Source organism: Panthera onca, chromosome B3 (genome assembly GCF_046562875.1).
Source record: "Panthera onca isolate mPanOnc1 chromosome B3, mPanOnc1 haplotype 2, whole genome shotgun sequence".
Taxonomy (NCBI): domain Eukaryota; kingdom Metazoa; phylum Chordata; class Mammalia; order Carnivora; family Felidae; genus Panthera; species Panthera onca.
Window position 1 is genome coordinate 141212855 of NC_138344.1, and position 20159 is coordinate 141233013.

Below are 20159 nucleotides of genomic sequence, written 5' to 3' on the forward strand. Positions count from 1 at the left end.
AACTATCTTCACAGTGAGTCTTAGAACTTTTTAATCGCCTTGAAAAGAAATCCCTGCCCATTAACCGCCCTTCTCAGCCCCTGGCGGCCACTATTCTTTCTGTCTCTGTGGATTTCCCCGTTCTGGACATTTCCTATAAATGGAACCACACAATACGTGGCCTTTGGTGACTGGCTCCTTTCGCTTCACATAACTTTTTTTTTTTTTGATGTTTATTTTTGAGAGAGAGAGAATGAGTGGGGGAGAGGCAGAGAGAGAGGGAGACAGAATCCAAAGCAGGCTTCAGTCTCTGAGCCGTCAGCACAGAACCCGGTGCGGGGCTTGAACCCATGAACCGTGAGCTGAGCCGAAGTCAGACGCTCAACTGACTGAGCCACCCGGGCGCCCCCTCGTGACGTTTTTAGGTCCTTCCACATTGTGGTATTAGTGCTTCATTCCTCTTGTGGACAAATACTCTCCCCTTGTACGGAGAGACCATGTGTTATTTAACCAGCCATCAGCCTAAATGATGGACGTTTAGGCTGTTTCTACTTTTCGGCGGTCATGACCAACACGGCTACAGACACTAGTGCCCGACTTCCTGTGTGAACCGATGTTTTCGTGGCTCTTGGGCGGCCACCTCGAGGTGACGTTGCTGGAGCCTAGGGTGGTTCCACGTTGAACCGAGGAGCCCCCGAACGGCTTCCCACAGTGGCTGCACCAGTGCACGCCCCTGCAGCAGAGCAGGAGCGTTCCTGTTCTCCACATCCTTGCCACACCTGCTGTTGTCCCCTTGCCTCCAGCCATCCTAGTGGGTGTGAAGGGATCTCACTGCGGTTTTGACTTGCCTTTCCCTTGTCACTAATGGCGTTGAGTGTCTCTCTGTGTCCTCATTGGCATCACCTCCCGCCTCGGAGACCTTAAGCCTCAATATCTTCATCTGTAAAAATGGGGACAGCAACAGAGCCTGCCTCACAGGCAGCGGTGAGGATTCAGTGAGATAGTTTGAGGGTCTTGGCGCGGGGGGGCTGCTCAGACGTGTTTCCTCTGAGGGCTGGCGTGAGGGAGGGGACTCGGAGGAAGCTGGAAATCCGGAGATTTCTGCAAATTCCAAGCCCATTTAGAAAAGGACAGACCTCATCAGAGAACGTGCTGGCTGACACTGGCCGGGCCCTGGGGGATTCCTTCCCCAGCTGCCGGGCTGGGCAGGCCACGTGACCCGGCCGCATCCGCACAAACCCCGGGGAGAGGCAGATGAGGCAGGGGTCCAGCCCGCACGCTCCGGGAAGATAAGCCTGGCCCGTCATTCGGGTTTCTGGTGAGAGACACCTGCACGTTGTTCTTATCGTAAGTTATCTGGCCTCCTCCTTTTGACTACGCTCGAGGCTGGTCACGTTGCCCTTCCTGGACTCACAAGCTTCCGTCTGTCAATGGAGAGCTCTGGAAATAGGCCAGGAGCATCCTCCCGTGAGCTTGGGCGGGAGCCTGGGGCCTGGCCGAGGTGCCGATGGTCAGGCTGATTGTGTAGCTGGAACCTGAGCCAGGAGCCGAGCCAGGAGCCGGGCAGGAGGTGAGGGAACACGATCGGGTCATCACGAGTGGAAAACAAATCCACCTCCAGATAAGGCTCATCGGGCTGCCCCGCAGGGAAGCTTGCATGGTCTCTCTGGAGCCCAGCGGGAGAAACGCACGGAGCCTGCCCTGACGGCCCTGCGTGTTCAGTTGAGCCTATCATCTGGGAAAGGTGGGTCTTTCCCCCAGGGGACCCCAGACTCTGGTGCAGGGTACGGGTGCTGCAGCGGGCAGGGATGCCAGGCTCTTCGCTCGCCCTGTCACTGTGCCCAGGGCCACTCGGGGCAGCAGGCGAGAGGCAGGCACGGGATTGTGGCTGGGGAATCAGTCAGAGAGAGGGACACGGGCTGTTGAGCTCTGCTACCTTTGCAAGCCAAAGAATCTCTCTGGGCCTTTGTTTGCGCGTGTGTAAAATGAGGCCGATGACACCGTGTAGGATGGCCGCCAAGCATGAATGAAATAGCGCATGTGGTCAAGGGCAGGGTGGGGGGCGAGACCACGCCTTTCTCGTCTGCCGCCCATCAGGGAATGTTTGTTGAATGACTGCTGGACTGAATACCGTTGTTGCTGTTTCTCTGCGCCGAGTCACCTGGGGCCACCACGTGCTGGGACCCCGAGGCATCTCTGGAGTGTAGGTTGCACCACACGGTCTGAGACAGGACGGCTGTGTACCCAGCCCCAGTGAGCCCGGCAGCTTCCGGCTATCCCCCCAAGCCCTCCTGCTCTTGCCCCGTCTGGCTGTGGCGTGTGTTCATTTCCTGGGGCGTAAAACAAAGGCAATTAATTGTCGCGGGGCGCCTGGGTGACTCAGTCAGTTAAGCGTCCGACTCTTGATTTTGGCTCAGGTCACGATCTCACGGTTGGTGAGTTCAAGCCCCGCACGGGGCTCCGTGCTGGCAGCAAGGAGCCTGCTTGGGATTCCCTCTCTCTCTCTCTCTCTCTCTCTCTCTGCCCCTCTCCTGCTCACTCTCTCTCTTTCAAAATAAATAAACGTTAAAAAAAAAAACAGAAATTAATTTTCTCGCAGGTCGGGAGGCCCAAAGTCTGACACTAGGCTCACTGCGGTGAAAGCCCAGATGTCAGCAGGGCCGTGTTCTCACTGGGGGAGAGTCCGTCCCTGGCCTCTTCCAGCTTGGGGTCGTTCTCCTTGACTTGTGGCCGCATCCTTCCCATCCCTGCCTCTGGGGCCACATGGTCCCCCTTCTGTGCCTCAGATCTCTGTCTGCTTCTCTCTTATAAGTACTCTCACTTTGGCATTTAGGACCATCTGGATAATCCAGGATAGTCCTCCCCTCCCCCATCTCAGGATCCTTAATTTAATTACATCTGCAAAGACCCCCTCCCCATATATGGTAATGGTAACTTTCAAAGGATCCTGTGATTAGAGCCTGGTATCTTCAGCCCCGACACAGGATTCCCCAGAAGCTTGCGGCCTCCCAGGGCTCTGGCTGGGGACCCAGGGAGACAGTCTGAGGGTCTCAGACCCGCCCCGCCCCCACACACAGATTTCTCCTCTCTGGGCTCTCCAGGCTTTTCCTTTGAAACAGAAAAGGAAGTTTTTGGATTCAGAAACCCTTTTAATCTTTCTATGAAATGCAGGTACCAAGTCAGTTGTCTCCAAAAGGACTCAGGCTAAGCTGAGAGTCCTAGCAAGCCAGAGCCTCAGTTCGGGGGTGTGACCTCTGTCCAGAAAGGGACAGCCACTGAGGGTCTCACAGAATCTGGGGGTGGCCAGAGGAGACGTCACCCTGCCCAGACGCTGGTGCCCAGCCCAGAGAAGATGCCGGACAGGAATTAGTTCCCCCGCCTCCCGCCTTCCTCAGTTGCCCCCTCTGTGAAACCAACTGGTCTAGAGCAGGTGTCTCTAGAGATGTTTCAGGTGAAGTTCTAGGGTCTGTGAAGGGGAATGAAAAAAGAAAAGAAAAGAAACTGTAAGTAATTGCTCACTTAACCGCTAATCACATCCTGAGTACCTGCTGTTGGCCAGGCCACTGCTGGGTCCTGGGGGCACAGAGGATGGTCTGTCACAGCTGGACAGAAAGACAAATTAGCAGATGGACAAGGAGAGGCCGGTGAACCATGTGCGAGGACTCGAGAGTTACAGGGATGGCTTCCCGGAGGAGGTGATCCCAAGCCAGGTCTTGAGGGACGAATGGGAGGTGACAAGGGAGAGAAGGGTCTTCCGGACCAGAGGGCGCATGGAAGGCACCGGGGCCCAGAAGAGCATGGCCATCCAGGGCCTGGGGAAGAGCCGAGGCTCAGGTGTGCTAGAGACAGCCTTGCAGGGGGGTCTTCCTATTACCAAGTGAGTCCTGCTGCTCAGACAGCACAGGAGCAGAGGCGACAGCAGTAGTCAGCCCATCAGTCCTTCAGCAAACACGTACGGAGCAGCTGCAAAGAAGGCGTGGTCCCTTTCCTCGCGGGGCTGACGCCCCAGCAACAGAATACACAACCAAACTGTGGGGATGAGGGTGAAAAGGATGGAGGGAGGACTATGACTCAGGGAAGAGAGGTGAACCCAAAGAGTGAGTCCTGGGCGCATCTGGGGGAAGGTTGTTCCTGGCGGAAGGAGACAGCAGGTGCCACCACCCGGCAGTGGGAGTCCCTGGTGTTTCCAAAGAACACAAGCGGGGTCAGTTTGGGTGGGAGATGAGCTCCGAGGGGAGGCGGCAGAAAGATAGCATGGGACCCTTGCGCGGACTGAGAGGGGACGCTGGTTTTGGCCCTGAGTGAGACGGGGGCCATGGAGGGTTTGGAGCAGAGGAGGGACGAGATCTCACGTGGGTTTTACAAGCAAGTGGCAGCAAGGAGGGATGGTAATTCCCAGAGGTTCTGAGCAGCAGAAGACAAGAGACGTCAAGCCCAAGGCCCTGGGGCCAGCCCGTGCGGGATCATCACGCGTGGCGTCCTGGGGGCAGCTCCTCCAGAGGCAGTGGTAATGGACCCCGCCAGCAGCCGGCTCTTGGTTCGCACGCGCTGGGACCTCGAGTTCTTTTGTCTTGAGACAGCGCCGAAGGCACAGCCCCCTAGAGGCATTTCTTGACCTTACCCAGGAAGATGCTTATCCCCGGACTCCCAGACGTCAGGTCTTGAGACGACAACACACACAGGCACGTACTCATGTGGGTCTCGTACCCAACACCGGGGCTGCTAGATGGAACACAGGCGTGCAATTAGCTCCGAATTTCAGATCATCAGCGGACAATCTTTTAAGTGTCATCACCACCCAAATATTGCTCCTTATCGGCAGCTGAAGAGTCCCCCCAATGCCCAGGAACACCTCTGATGACGGTTCTGCTTTCGGGCTCGCAGGACTGAGGACGGAGCATCTCCCTGAACATCGTGGTTGGAGCCAGGAGGGTGGGGATCAAGGTCATAGACCTTCAGGCCTGGAGAAAGTGTCCTGGTCCCACCGAGGGGCAAGGCTGCCTGCTGAGGGCCGGGGAGGGGGGCATTCCCCGGGGAAGCAGTGCCTGCCTCAGGGCCGTCCCTGCTGGGCCTCCACAGCGCAAACCCGAACGGTCTTTGGCTGCTGGAAGGCGGCTTGCCAAGTGCCAAGGACGACTGTCTCTTCTTTGTTTCCCACCCCTCCACTACGGAAGTGATTTATGGGGGCGCCCGGGTGGCTCAGTCGGTGAAGCATCTGACTCTCGATCTCGGCTCAGGTCACGATCTCATGGGTCACAACTTCGATCCCTGCATTGGGCTCTGAGCTGACAGCATGCAATCTGCTTGGGATTCTCTTCCCTCCCTCTCCTTCTGCCCCTCCCTTGCTCGTGCATGCTGACACGCGCTCTCTCTCTCTCTCTTTCTCAAAATAAATAAAGAAACTTAAAAAAAAAAAAAAAAAACCCAAAAAACAGAGGGGCACCTGGGTGGCTCAGTTAGTTGAGCATCCGACTTCGGCTCAGATCATGATCTCACAGATCATGAGTTCGAGCCCCGTGTCGGGCTCTGTGCTGTCAGCCTGTCAGTGTAGAGCCTGCTTCAGATTCTCCGTCCCCCGCTCTCTGCCCCTCCCCCAGTTACACTCTCCCCGCCCCCCAAATAAATAAGTATTAAAAAAAAGAAAGAAAAAGAAAGTGATTTACGGCCCGGAGTAAGCAGGGCGGCTGGGAGAGGAAGCACGATGGGGCCTGACTGCAGGAGGAATCTGCTGCTACCTTTCAAAACCACACATTGAAAAATACGTACGCTTTTTACACACAGATTTTTTTAAAAATAGAGACGCCTGAATAAGAAAACAAACCCTAAAACATGCAGATGAAGGAAGAAATTCTCCAGGAAACTGCACGAGGCCTCTGTGGGAGGCGCCCCCGCCGGGCCCCCATCTCGGTCCTGCGGCCCGGTCCCTGACACCTCAGCTGGTGGGACCTCTTGGGGATTTTTCTCCACCAGAGCTACATCTAAGGCCCTGGGCCCGGCACGCACTGCCTCCCTGGGGGGGTCTGCCAGCCCCCACCCCCACACCCCAAGGGCAGCCGGGAGATAGAACTCTCTGCGGGCTCCGTGCCGTTTCTCACCGTGTGGTCCCCGGTACTAGAGCACCTCGTTATCCCTAGCAAAGCCGGCCTTGCCTTCCACCCTCTCCTTTCCCGCCGGGGGCCCTCATCTCTCCACGTGTCCCTTCATCAGACGGTGACCGTGGTGAGGGCGGCACCCGTATGTCTGACTCATCTCTGTGCCCACCACACATAGTAGGTGCTCAACAAACAGCTTTGTTACTCCTCCGAGGCTGCTCGTCGCTGTTCCTCCGGCCGCCTCTATGACGGAGGCACTGGGGTCGAGACCGGACTAAGGCCCTTTGGGCGCCCTCTCTGTTTTCTCTGTCCCCCCAACCGCGAAGTGTGGCCACTTTCTGGACAAGAAAGCTGGGCCCAGAGGGTGTGGATCATCACACGGCTAGCGCACGGAGTTGTGGGGATTCACCTGCAGGCTGCCGCCCCCATCCCGCGGCTGAGCCCCTCCCTGTCCCTGCCCTGAGTCACTGGGGCTCATGGACAAACCCCTTTCCTCTCTGGGCCTCAGTTTCCTGATGTGTGAAGTAGGGGAGGGGCTACTGTTGGTGATGTCTGAAGCCTCACTCCTGGGGGTGGGGGACACGAGACACCCCTTCTTGTGACATCCCTTTAACCCCGTGGCAGCCACGGTCACCATCAGCTTGGCGGGGTCTGAGGGGGAGAGGGGCACTTCTCAGCCTGGAATGTCGCCTCCCCCACCCCCTGCGTCCCCCAACAGTGGCCGTGTGAACTCTGGGTGAGGCCACGCCTCGACTCCCAGCCTGGCCTCCTCAGGGGTTGGGGTGGGGGGCTCCCCGTGCTGGAGGAGGAGGAAGGGTGAGGTGCAGGGGCTACAGACTGACCTCCCGGGGCTCCCTTTGGTGGCCTCGGCTTTTTGTTTTCTTTTCAATTCCTGCGTGAGCCACTTATAAAGTTAGAGGTCTGGGTGTGGGCGGGCAGGGTTTGCACACAGGAATTCACTTTTTACGAGTCTTGTTTTGAGGACGGACGAGTCAGCTTTGCCATCCTGCACTGGCCAAGACATCCACCAGCTGAGTGGTCTAAGCAAGCCTCAGTTTCCCCACCTCTAACGTGGGACTAGTAGCACTGGCCCCCGACCCCCAGGGAAGTGTTCCACGGACCCCACAGGGGAGCCGATGCCCCCCTTGCCCTCCCCACCCCTCGACAGACCCCTGCAGATGGCAGGCACCCGCCCCTCCAACCCACGCAGTGTTACAGGAGGGGACAGGTGGTCACAAGGAAAAGCTGTAAATCTAACCGGTCTTTTTTTTTTTTTTTTTTTTTTAATCTAACCAGTTTTAATCCTGCTAATGGTTTATCTTCCTTTCATGAGAATGAGGTCCAGCTTCCGGCACAGGGCCAGGAATGACAGGCCTTTGTGTTCTTTTGGGAAATCAAGACGGAGCTCAGAAGGGGACGAGTCAGGTGTTGGCTCCTTATCTTTCCTGGCAAAGCTGGGACCTCTGGGCCAGGTCCCTGCTGGCAACCGAAGGGAGGCGTGAATAATAGAAGGGTTGGCACCGGGCTCCCTGCCACCGGGGCTGTGTCGGGAAGCCGAGGGAGGCAGCATGGGGATATACGGCCTCATACAGCAGAGGGACCCTGGAGGCCCCGAGGGGCTTTTGTCTGGGCTGGCCGGGCCCTGCTCTGAGAGGCAAGGTATCTGTGCATCAGGGTCGCTGCGAAGGCCCTGGGTTTCCATCTCAGATTTCAAAGCTGTGTGTCCTTGGGCAAGACACCTAACCTCTCTGAGCCTTCATCTCTTATCTTTGACACCTCCCCTCATCTCTTGTGATGGTTTCTTTTTTACCCCCCCATTTTTCAAAAAAGCTTATTTACTTTGAGAGAGAGAGAGCAGGGGAGGGGCAGAGAGAGAGGAGGAGAGAGAGAGAATCCCAAACAGGCTCCGTGCTGTTAGCATGAAGCCTGACCAGGGGCCCGAAGCACCCAGGCGCCCCCACCTCTTGTGATGGTTTTAAGGGCTCCCGCAGAAGGGCTGCAGAGTGCCCAGCACATAGTAGGTGCTTCACAGTGGCAGCTACAGAAAAAAAGCACTCAAGGGTGGTGCCACTTCCCCTCCTGAGAAACAGGGAGCTTCTCCTGGTCACAAAAGCTTGTGGGACCCAATTCTAACTTGCACTGTTGCTGATTAGAGGCTCAATGCCCCTCTCTAGGGGACGGAGTGGGGATACTGACGTGTGTCTATGGGTCAAGCAGGGGCTGCTGGGAGGAGGCAGGGGGCAGGAGCTAAGCCCCAGCCAAGAGTTGGCACAAGGAGGGGCTATTTCACAGATGAGAAAACTGAGGCTCAGAGAGCTCAAGTGACCTGCCCAGGTCACCAGCTGGCAAGCGACAGCCCCTCTCCCAGCCATCGTTGCCCTCAGCGAGGGGACAGTGTGTTGACCCTGGGACCACTTTCAGTGGAATGGAGCTTGGGAACAGAATTATCCTGGGCGAGGTCACCAGGGGCCAACAATCCGAGGGTCAGCGCCTGCTGGACCCCCGCAGTGTGCAGTAAGGACCCTTCCCTGTGCTGTTGGAGACGGCATTCCCTGATGGCAAGGGGGGGGGGGGTGGCGCTGCTGATCACGGCCAATCACTGCTGATTTAGGGTGGGTCTCGGTGGGGGATGTCAGGCCAGGAACATGGGCAGGGGAGTGGTGCCCAGGAGCGGCAGGGTCCACAGTGTGACCCACGCTGATAAATTGGAGAAGTCACGGGGGTAGCACCCCTGGCCCTGCCCTGCTGATGCAGGGATGTGGGAGGGGAGGGCTGGCCATCAAGGCCACACCGTCCTGCTCCAACATGAGTCACTGCTTGGCTGGGGGCCCAGGCAGCCGAGGGAGGCCTCTGGCCGGGGTTCCCTGAGGTTAGCAGCCTTGGGGCTCATCTGTTCCTTGGTGTTCCTGGCAGGCTTCTGTTCCTTTAAGAACCTGAACTTGAGATAATAGGGTGGGTGGTGAGATGGCTTGAGCTCTGTGATGTTCTAAGCTTCTCCTTGAAGAAGCATGGCCTCACTTTTCAGTGCCCAGAACCCACGGCCAGGGGTTCTCAGACTCCGGTGTCGTTACAGCCGCCTGGGGTGGGGGTGCCGGCTGAAAGGGTGTGTTCCGAGCCCTCCCCGGGCCCCGGGAATCTGCATCTTGGGGCTCCCAGTGTGGCTCATGGGCCCCTGTCCCGGGCGCTTCTGGGCGAGATTCTCCACACCCCCCCATGTCCACTCGCTCCGGCCCTCACCCGCAGGTCCCCACACGGGCACCCACAGCACCCACACGGGCACGTGCACCTCGTCTCTATGGCTCAGCCTCCCCGGGCCGCGTGGGCTCTGGGACCCACACAGATGTGCAGACACACACACGCACTCACGTCCACCCAGACGGAGCACAAAGTTCGCAGGGCCTGCAAAATGAACGTGCAGGCCCCCGTTCAAGAATTATCTAGAATCTCCAGGTGGTGACAGCAGAACATTAAATCAAGCCTGTAGCCCTGTGCGACAGCACAGGTCACATGTCAAGAAGGCCAGCCCTCCGTACACTCAGGTCACACCGCCTGGGACCCTCATGGATGAGCTTGCCCCTAGCGCGGGCCTGTGCACGTGCACACACACACACACACACACACACACGCGCGCGCAGTCGCGCTCAGGGGCATAGGCGCTCCTCTGTGGCGAGGTTTTCAAGATGGCTTTTTATTGGGATGAGGACGTGTGCCGGCTAATGTTTAATAAGCAGAATGAAAGTTGAGTCATATGTGAGTTGCTTGTAAGCAAGAAATGCCAGATGGAGTACGAACTGAATCACCGCCTTGGGTTTCATGAGTAACATTTTAACTGGGTTGTGACTCGTTTGGGAAAACTCCGGGGCGCCCTCGCACGCCCACTCCACGTCTCAATTAGACCGGTTCTTACTGAACGCTTCTAACGCCACGAAGCGCGCGGAATAAAATGCGGACCTAAGGGGTTTTGTGAACAGATTCCTCCGCCAGGCAAACTGGAATGCGTGGGGCCCGTTCTTTCCAGGACTGGAAATTGGAGACTCCCGGTCGTCAAGCACCTGCTATGTGCAGCCCCCGCTCTGCTCCGCGACGTCCCTTTATCTCTGTGAGCGCCGGTGGCATATTACCGCACAGGTGCACCGCGGAGGTGTCGTGGGTTCCGAGCCAGGCCACTGCAACGACGTGAATGTCACAATACAGCAAGACAAATGAGTTTTTTGGTTTCCAGGGCATATAAAAGTAACAGTTACGCTATGCTGTTATGTATGAGGGTGCGATAGCATCATGTCTGAGAAAACTATGTGCATCCCTTAATTAAAAAATACTTTGTTTCTAAAAAATGCTAGCCATCCTCCGAGCTTTCAGTGAGTGGTGATCGCCCAGCACAGATCACGGTAAGAAACATAAGAATAATGAAATATTGGGAGGCGCCTGGGTGGCTCAGTCGGTTGAGCATCCCACTCTTGATATCGGCTCAGGCGGTGAGATCGAGCCCCGTGTTGGGCTCTGCACTGACAGGGTGGAGCCTGCTTGGGATTGATTCTCTCTCTCCCCCTCTCTCTGCCCCCGCCCCCAATCGTAAACACACACCTGTTCTCTCTCTCCCCCCAAATAAATAAATAAACATTTAAAAAAAGGATAATGGAATATTGGGAGAATTATCAAAGTGGGACACAGAGACATGAAGCGAGGAAATGCCGTTGGAAAAATGCACCAATAAGGCTTGCTTGACACGGGATGGCCACAGACTTCTGACTCGTAAAAAGTCGGTATCTGTGAACAAAGTGTGCCTGTGTTTCGTCAGAGCCTAGGATCCACTGGCTGTAAGACGCAGGTTATCTTCTGGCCGGCCAAAAAAGAGAAAACACCACCACCATTCAAACCCAGCCACCAGCCGGTGCCGGGCGACCTCTCTCTGGGCTCAGAGCGGATGCAATGAGGGATTACCAACCCAGTCCACAGATGGGGAAGACTGAGACCCAGAAAGGGTTGTGACCAGCCAGCAGGGCGTTTTGGCTCTTGATCTTATGTGAACAGACACTCAGGAGGGTTTACTTCAGAGTCCCACCCACCGTGCACGCAGGGGTGTCTTTCCTCGGGGTGAGGGGAGACCTGCCTCAGTTTCCCTGAAATGCTACGGGTGCACCCCTACCTGCGCAGCCTTGGGGTTAAGGCGTGCCCACGGTAGAGGCTTCATTGTTTGCACCTCCCCCACATTAGACCAAAGGTAGACACCGTTGGGAGCATTTTCTTCAAAGCAAGTTTTAGGAATTGTAAAGATTGTAGTAATTTTGGGGACTGGGGCCTGCCTTGAGCCCAACCCTCGGCTTCCCAGGCAATAATTCATTACGGGAGGATTTTTCACAGACGGTGACTGGCCTTGGAAGGCAATGAGCTCATGAATATGCATCGGCTCCTCCTCATAAATTATGCATGCGATTGGGAGGCTTCCTGGGGGAGGCCGAGGAGGGCGGGGGAGTGGTTAGTCCCCAGGAGGCTTGGTCTCTGAGCTCTGGCTGTACGGCTCCTCTCCAGCTTGCCCTCCCTCCCCATGACAATGAAATTGCGGGGCGCCACTCAGGCTCCATTAAATCACGGCACTCTGGTTTTCTAAGGATCTAGAGTTTACTAGGCTGTTGCTTCTCTAATGGCAATGCTGGCGGGTCCGGAGGGGTCAGAGCTGCGTGTACTCGCCTGGGTGATGTGCCTCGGGCACATAGATCTTGATAGCCTGACCTTACAGAGGCCCCAGCAGCTAAAAAGCTGCGGCAAAGACGTGTGATTTACATGCTGTTTAGATTTATTTACTTTTTTCAGTTTTCTTTTTTTAAATATAATTTACCATCAAGTTGGCTTCCATACAAAACCCAGTGCTCATCCCAACAAGCGCCCTTCTCTATTCCCATCACCCATTTTCCCTTCTCCCCCTCACCCCCCCATCAACCCTCAGTTTGTTCTCTGTATTTAAGAGTCTCTTATGGTTTGCCTCCCTCTCTGTTTGAAACTATTTTTTCCCTGCCCCTCCCCCATGGTTGTCTGTTAAGTTTCTCAAGATCCATATATGAGTGAAAACATATGATATCTGTCCTTCCCTGACTGACCTATTTCACTCAGCATAATACCTTCCAGTTCCATCCATGTTGCTGCAAATGGGCAGATTTCATTCTTTCTCATTGCCAAGTAGTATTCCATGGTATATATAAACCACATCTTCTTTATCCATTCATCCGTTGATGGACATTTAGGCTCTTTCCATAATTAGCTATTGTTGAAAGTGCTGCTATAAACATTGGGGTACAGGGGCGCCTGGGTGGCTCAGTCGGTTAAGCGTCCGACTTCAGCTCAGGTCACGATCTCACAGACCGTGAGTTCGAGCCCCGCGTCGGGCTCTGGGCTGATGGCTCAGAGTCTGGAGCCTGCTTCCAGTTCTGTGTCTCCCTCTCTGTCTGCCCCTCCCCCGTTCATGCTCTGTCTCTCTCTGTCTCAAAAATAAACGTAAAAAAAAAAATTTTTTTTTTAATAAATAAATAAACATTGGGGTACATGTGCCCCTATGAATCAGCACTCCGGGATCCCTTGGGTGAATTCCTAGCAGCGCTAATACTGGGTCATAGGGGGTAATTCTATTTTTAATTTTTTGAGGAACCTCCACAGTTTTCCAGAGCGGCTGCACCGGTTTGCATTCCCAACAACAGTGCAAGAGGGTTCCCGTTTCTCCACATCCTTGCCAACATCTGTTGTTTCCTGAGTTGTTCATTTTAGCCACTCTGACCGGTGTGAGGTGATATCTCAGTGTGGCTTTGATTTGTATTTCCCTGATGATGAGTGACGTTGAGCGTCTTTTCATGTGTCTGTTGGCCATCCGGATGTCTTCTTTGGAAAAGTGTCTATTCATGTCTTCTGCCCATTTCTTCACTGGATTATTTGTTTTTCGGGTGTGGAGTTTGGTGAGTTATTTATATAGATTTTGGATACTAGCCCTTTATCCGATATGTCACTTGCAAATATCTTTTCCCATTCCGTCGGTTGCCTTTTAGTTTTGTTGATTGTTTCCTTTGCAGTGCAGAAGCTTTTTATCTTGATGAGGTCCCAGTAGTTCATTTTTGCTTTTAACTCCCTTGCCTTTGGAGATGTGTCAAGTAAGAAATTGCTGCGGCTGAGGTCAGAGAGGTTTTTTTTCCTGCTTTCTCCTTGAGGGTTTTGATGGTTTCCTGTCTCACATTCGGGTCTTTCATCCATTTTGAGTTTATTTTTGTGTCTGGTGTAAGAAAGTGGTCTAGTTTCATTCTTTTGCATGTTGCTGCCCAGTTCTCCCAGCACCATTTGCTAAAGAGACTTTTTTCCATTGGATGCTCTTTCCTGCTTTGTCAAAGATCAGTTGGCCATACACCTGTGGGTCCAATTCTGGGTTCTCTATTCTGTTCCATTGGTCTATGTGTCTGTTTTCGGGCCAGTGCCACACTGTCTTGATGATTACAGCTTTGTAGTAGATTTCAAGGGCTCATGTTCCTCCAAATTGCAGTGTGGTCAGGTCCAGGTGGCCCCAGCATCACGCAACAAACACTGGGCCGAGAGTCAAGGTAGGACCCAGGTTGTAGTGGGAAGGGAAGGAGGGGGTGCTGCCTCCCCCAACACAGGTGTCTGGGGTGAACCTGCCCTCCCAGAGCCACGCTCAGCCCCCCAGATGCAGCTCAGTGCACACCGTGGACGCCCCGGCGGTCGGGGCTCAAGGTGAGCTCTGCCTGGTCTGTGTGGCCCCGGGGCCCCACCTCGCCCCGGGATCCGTCCCTCTTCTCGCCCAGCTGCTGCCACATGTGCCCACCTTCCCTGTGGCTTTCTGGAGGTTCTGCCACTTCCTGCGGGTCACACCTCAGCCAGCCTTCAGGGCAGCTCTGGGCCGGGAGGTCCCGTTTCTCTCTCCACAACCTTCTGTGACTGTTAGCTCCTTTTCAGCTATCCACAGCTACCAGGCGTGGGCACTTCAGACCCTTCCTTTCATCACAGTCCAGACCTCAGCCAGAGAGGGAAGGGCCTGTCCTGGTGGGCGGCTGGCAGGTGGCCCTGTGGGTTTGGAACACGCTCACCTAACACTGTCTCCAGCCCAGCAGTGCTGGGTGGAGCCCCGGCCGAGCCTCCCCCAGCCTCCCCTGCAGCCAGGCCAGAGGAAGCCGCCCCCAAATCACTGCGAGCTCTCATGGATCGACAGCTACAGGCCAAGGCTTGAACCATTCCACTTTTTGAAAAAGCAAACTTCCGAACGTGTGTAAGAAACAAAACCTCCACGGAAAGATATTACGTGGAGAACAAGAAAACACAAACCACCTACAGTCCCTTCACTTGGCAACCCCGGGGGCTGGCGCAGTGGGATTCCCCCCCCCACCCTCCGTCCCCACATGTTTTTGGGCAGAACTGCCCTCGCAAGCCACCCATAGGAGGGCGTCTCCTGTCCCTTGCCCTTAGCATTATGTCATAAGCGATTCTCACACTGCCGCGTCATCTCCAAAATCACTGCTCTCAACGACTGCAGAACGTGGCACATGGGACCCTCCCCGTATGTTGGGCCTGACTGTGCAGGGTTTTAAAAAGTTCAAAGGAAATGACTTTCAGGCATCTATTAATTTAATTCTTATGTCATTTCACTAATGGAAGACAGCTCTCCACCCGTCCCTCCTCCACACGGCTAGCCTCCTCTAACAGGAAACACGCTTTTCTGCCCCGCCTCACCGTCGGGGCCTTGAAGACAGGATCGGAGCCCGCCCAACCCCCAGACGCATGCCGCCCGTCGCCAGTGCTAATCTTGTTCTCGTCAAGTAGGCACCTATTCTGGGCCAGACGGTCCCCACACGCTGGTGTCGCACGTCCCTCCTCAGACTGAGCAAACAGTATCTCACCCAGTCCTTGGCTTCAGTGGGTAAACGCAGAGCGGGGGTTCAAACTCTGCCCGAGAGTCACAGCACGACCAACGTCCCGCCTGGGGGAGCCACACACAAGCAGGGAGAGATCCAGCCTGAGGGGGTAACGCAGATGGAAACCGGTGGCCACTTAGAGAAAGCCCGTGCAGGCAGAATGAACTTCGTGACGGACCAGACGTGGGGATGGGGCCAGGAAAGGGACCCACCATCAGGTTGTGAGCCGGACCTTCGGCATCTTTGTCTGGACGAGAGGGGCAAAAATGGCACCTGGGTCCCTGGGATTGGTTTTTTTGTTTTGTTTTGTTTATTTTGAGAGAGAGAGAGAGAGAGAGAGAGAGAGAGCACTTGAGCAAGGAGGGGCAAAGAAAGAGGGAGAGAATCCCAGGCAGGCTCTGTACTGTCACACAGAACCCAGAGCTCGAACCTACGAACTGCAAGATCATGACCTGAGCCGTAACCAAGAGTCGGACACTCAACCAACTGAGCCACCCAGGCGCTCCTGGATAATTTTTTTAATGTTTATTTGTTTTTGAGAGAGTGTGTGCCCTTGGGTGTGGGGGGGGGGGGCAGAGAGAGAGACAGAGCGTGAGCTGGGGAGGGGCAGAGAGAAAGGGAGACACGGAATCCGAAGCGGGCTCCAGGCTCCGAGCTGTCCGCACAGAGCCCGACACGGGGCTCGAACCCACGAACTGTGAGATCACGACCTGAGCCAAAGTCAGACGCTTAACCAACTGAGCCACCCAGGCGCCTCTGGACTGTTTCTAAGGGTCCTTTTTTTTTTTTTTTTTAATTGATACTTAGTGTGCATGAAGCAAAGTGAGCAAGCCGTAAGTGCCCTGCTTAATGACTTTTCACAAAGTGAACACACACCTGTGTAAACCGGTACCCTGATCAAGAGACAGAATGTTATAGCATCTGACGTCCCCCTAAGACCTCCTCTGGGCACTACCCCAAAGGCAAGCACCGTCCAGATCCCCAAGGCTGTAGATTAGCTCTGCTTGGCTGACTGATAAATTGATGTAAGTTTATTTATTTTGAGAAAGAAAGAGAGAGAGTGAGCTAGAGTGGGGGAGGGGCAGAGAGCGAGGCAGAGAGAGAGAATCCCCAGCAGGTTCCTCACTACCAACGCAGAGCCCGACACGGGGCTCGAGCCCACGAACTGCGAGATTATGGCCTGCGCCGAAATCAAGAGTTGGACGGTGAAATGCCTGAGCCGCTCAGGTGCCCCTGGCTTTACTTATTTTAGACATTATATGTTTGTAAATACAAAGGCTGGGGAAAAGCAGGAGCAGCGGGCACCCACACACCTCGCTGGGGGACTTGCAACCTGGTGAGAGCATTTTGGAGAAGAGATTGCCTACCGAAGCTGAATTATACTCCCGGCAGGCCTGCGGGACGTAGGCGAGTGTGCATAGGATGTGTGGGCGAGAAAACACCCCTACTACTCCCGCCATGTCCCCAGTGGACACGAACGCACGTATTTACTCAAGGACAGTGTTCCCAGCAGCGTGTTCATGAAAGCCTCAAACTGGAAACCGCCCACGTGTCTGTCAACATTAAAATCGATCTACAGATCAGGGCATTCGCGCTGTAGACCGGCCCTCGGCCGTAAGAAGGAACGGAGGACGCACGGCAGGATGGATCTCCGACCCTGAGGGAGGCGGACCCACAGGAGCGCCCGCGGTGAGGACCCCTGGGCGGTGAGGACCCCTGGGCCCGTCCGGGGATAACTGAGCTCATAACGGGCAGCACTTGGGAAAGTGTCCGGCATCCACCGAGCACCCAGGGAGCTTGGCGGCTGTTCTCACTACTGTTCTCGTGCCTGGGAGTTTTCTCTAGATTCTCCACTAAGCTGTACCGGTGTTTTGATTGCTTTTAGCTTTTGCCATCCACGTTCCTTAACCTTTCTGAGCCTCAGCAGAGCGAGCCTGGGTAGGGATGGGGGCTGGCCGCTCAGGGCAGGGGGAGGGGGTGAACGCCTCTTCTGGCCCTTGGTGCGCATCCCCACACCCACTCTGCTGGGCGAGGGAGGGGCCAGGCCGGGGCCAGCCGGAGGCTTTGGCTCTGGGAGGTCACTGACCCACGGAGGCCCTCCCTGGAAGGCGGGGTTTGGGTATCAGGACTGCACTTTGCTTCTTGTTACAACTGCAGGCCGGCTCAGGGCCTTGAACACATCCTTGAGCGGGAGAGAGCTGGGGAGTGGGGGTGCCGGAGACCGGCCCAAATCCCACCCAGCCAGGGTTTGGCAGTGAGACCTCCAGGGCTGTCTTTTGCCCCTCCCCCTCCCCTCTTGCTCTCCTCCCCCTCTCTCCCCCTCCTCCTCCTCCCCCTCCTTCCCCTCCCTCTCTCCCTCTCCCTGCTTCCCTTCCTTCTCTCCACAGTCCTGCACTTTTACAGACAATGAAGAGCAACTCAAAGAGGCCCCTGACCCGCCCAAGGTCACACGGACAGTAGGAGCCGGGGCCAGAGGGCAGCCCTGATTATCCCTGTGCTTTCCTAGCCACCACTAGGGCCAAGGGGGGGGTCTTCCCCACCTGGAGTCTCCCCTCCCCACCTGACACAAGCCCCGGGGTCTAAGCTCGCCACGTTGGGCCTTGTTCAGAAAACCTCACTGGTTCCCGCAGTGAGAAGCCTTTTCTCTTGGTCGCTTTCCCCAAGGAGCACAAAGCCCGGGCTGCCACCGCTGTGTGTCCACCTTAGACAGCTGGACAGCGAAAGCAGCTGTCCCTGTCCTCTGGGCCAGGTCTCGTGTGAGGCCCCTTACAGGGGAAGCCATGCTGTCCCCCACTCTACCTATTGGGAAGCCGGGTACTGAGGAGGGAAGAAGAACGGGAGCCTGGTGTCAGGGGAAGAGGGGAGGTGAGATCTGAAGTGAGGCAGTCCAGCCGAGGCCCACACACTGCCGCCGGCTCCCCTGTGGGGTGGGACTCTCGGAGGGGGGGGTGCGGGGAAGGGGGTTCAGCTAGAAGCCTCATCTCTGTGAATGTCAACCTTAAGACATGCATCCGTGTTGCCCGTTAGCAAAGACACCACTGGGATCTGTATCTAAAGGCACCTGAGTACGGGTAGAAAGGGCCACAGCAGGTGGCTAGGCTGAGAGGCACCTTCTGCCTAATGAATAGTCCCCGCCACCCAAATACACACCCACGTGGGGCCATAGGGGGGGCCTGGCCCGCTTTTCACTGTGCCTGAGAAAAGAGACACCAGCAGCATGGCAGAGCGGGGTTGTCCAGACAAACGGAACCAGTGGGATACAGGCAGGGATCTTTAGGAGGACATTTCTTTTAGGAATCGGCCCACCTGCTGGTGGAGGCAGAGAAGTCCCCCAGGGAGCTGTCTGCAAGCTGGAGAATCTAATTCAATCCCAGTCCAAAGGCCTGAGAACCTGGGGCCAATAAGCCAGGATCTGCATCCAAAAAGCTCCAGAACCAGGGGTGCAGGTATCCGAGGGCAGGAGAAGATGACGTCTCCGCTCAAAGAGCAAATCTGCCCGTCCTCCCGCTTTATGTTCCATTCAGGCCCTCAGTGGACTGGACGGTGCCCGCCCACCCCGGGGAGGACCATCTTTACTCAGGCTATAGACTCAAACGCACTTCCCGAGACACCCTCCCAGATGTACCCAGAAAGAACTTTTTACCAGCAATCTGGGCATCCCTTAGCTCAGCCCTGTTGACCCATGAAATTCACCATGACACCCACTAGGGTTGGGAAGGTGTCTGTGTGGAGAGTAAAGAGCCATACTACAAACAGCCCCATTGAGAGTGTCCCTCCCTTGGTTGAAAGAACTGACCCCTTTGGTCTCCCATCCAAGTACTAACCAGGCCCGACCCTGCTTAGCTTCCGAGATCAGCCGAGATCGGGCGCGTTCAGGGTGGTACGGCCGTAGACCAGAACTGACCCCTTTGGGAAGAATAAGAACACTTCTAACAACACATTGGTCAGGGTCTGGCAATCGGGTTGAACGCAGCAATGGCTGATGCCTACTGTGTGCTCAGTTCCCACGAACAGCTGTAAGGTGGGATCCCCCAGAGCCACACTCCCAGGAGAAACGGGTGCAGAGAGGGGACAGCCGGGGTGCTGCTTGGTGGCTGATGGAGGAAAGAAGGAGAGAGGTCACCGCCTGTGCTCCAGTCCAGGTATATAGCAGAAGAAGCAGGATGGGCTACACAGAGCCACAGAGGTATGCGTGCTTGCGAAATACGCAAGGTGCTTACAGACCCTTGGCTTGGGCAGCAGTAGGTCTGTGTCGGTGTTTGGGGACGCCCAAGCTGCTGCCTTACCCGCTCCTCAACTGTTTTTTTTTTTTTTTTTTTTATTGTGATAAAATACATAGAACAGAAAATCTACCATGTCAAACCATTTTGAAGTGCACAGTTCAGGGGCCCTAAGCACATTCCCACTGTTGTGCAGCCGCCAACGGGTCAGCACCATCCGTCTCCACAACCCTTCATTTTGCAAAAACAGCAGCTTTATCTTCATTGAGCGTTAACTCTGTATCTCCCCTCCCCCAGCCCATGGAAACCTTCTACCTTCTGTCTCTATGAATCTGACGACTCTAGGGACAGCATGTAGTGAATCATACAGTATTTGTCTTTTTGTGACTGGTTTATGTGACTATCTTTTGTGACTTCACTTAGCGTAATGTCCTCAAGTTTCATCCATGTTGTAGCAGGAATTGGAATTTCCTTACTTTTTTTTTTTTTCTTCTAGAGGAAGAAAGGTTTATTCTTCCCTATAAGTACCAGAATTTCCTTACTTTGTTTTTAAAGTTTCTTATTTTAATTCCAATGTATTTATTTTAGTTTCAGGTGTACAATATAGAGATTCAACAATTCTATACATTACTCAGTGCTCATCACAAGTGCCTCCTTAACTCCATCCCCCCACCCTTGGTAACCACCTGTTTTTTCTCTATAGTAATGAGTCTGTTTCTTGGTTTGTCTCTGTCCCCTTCCTTCCTTCCTTCCTTCTTTCTTTCTTTCTTTCTTTCTTTCTTTCTTTCTCTCATTTGTTTTGTTTCTTAAAAATTGCACATATGAGTAAGATCATAGGGTGCTTACCTTTCGCCGACTGACTTAATTCACTTAGCATTATACATTCTAGCTCCCTCTGTGTCGTTGCAAATGGCAAGATTTCATTCTTTCTTCTGGCTGAGTAATAGTCCATCGCATATCTCTACCAC

At 54.9% G+C, this 20159-nt stretch overlaps 1 protein-coding gene across 2 annotated transcripts in view; it reads left to right on the top strand.

Moving 5' to 3' along the window:
- Positions 1-20159, top strand: part of EML1 (EMAP like 1) — a 184791-nt gene that overhangs the window by 7885 nt on the left and 156747 nt on the right. Inside the window, exon 1 of one of the 2 annotated variants that reach the window (XM_060620738.3) lies at positions 16548-16660. The exons of the other annotated variant lie outside the window; for it this stretch is intronic. The gene's annotated coding sequence lies outside the window, so the exon portion shown is untranslated. Of the gene's footprint in view, positions 1-16547; positions 16661-20159 lie in introns of those variants that run through there. 2 annotated transcript variants of the gene reach the window in all.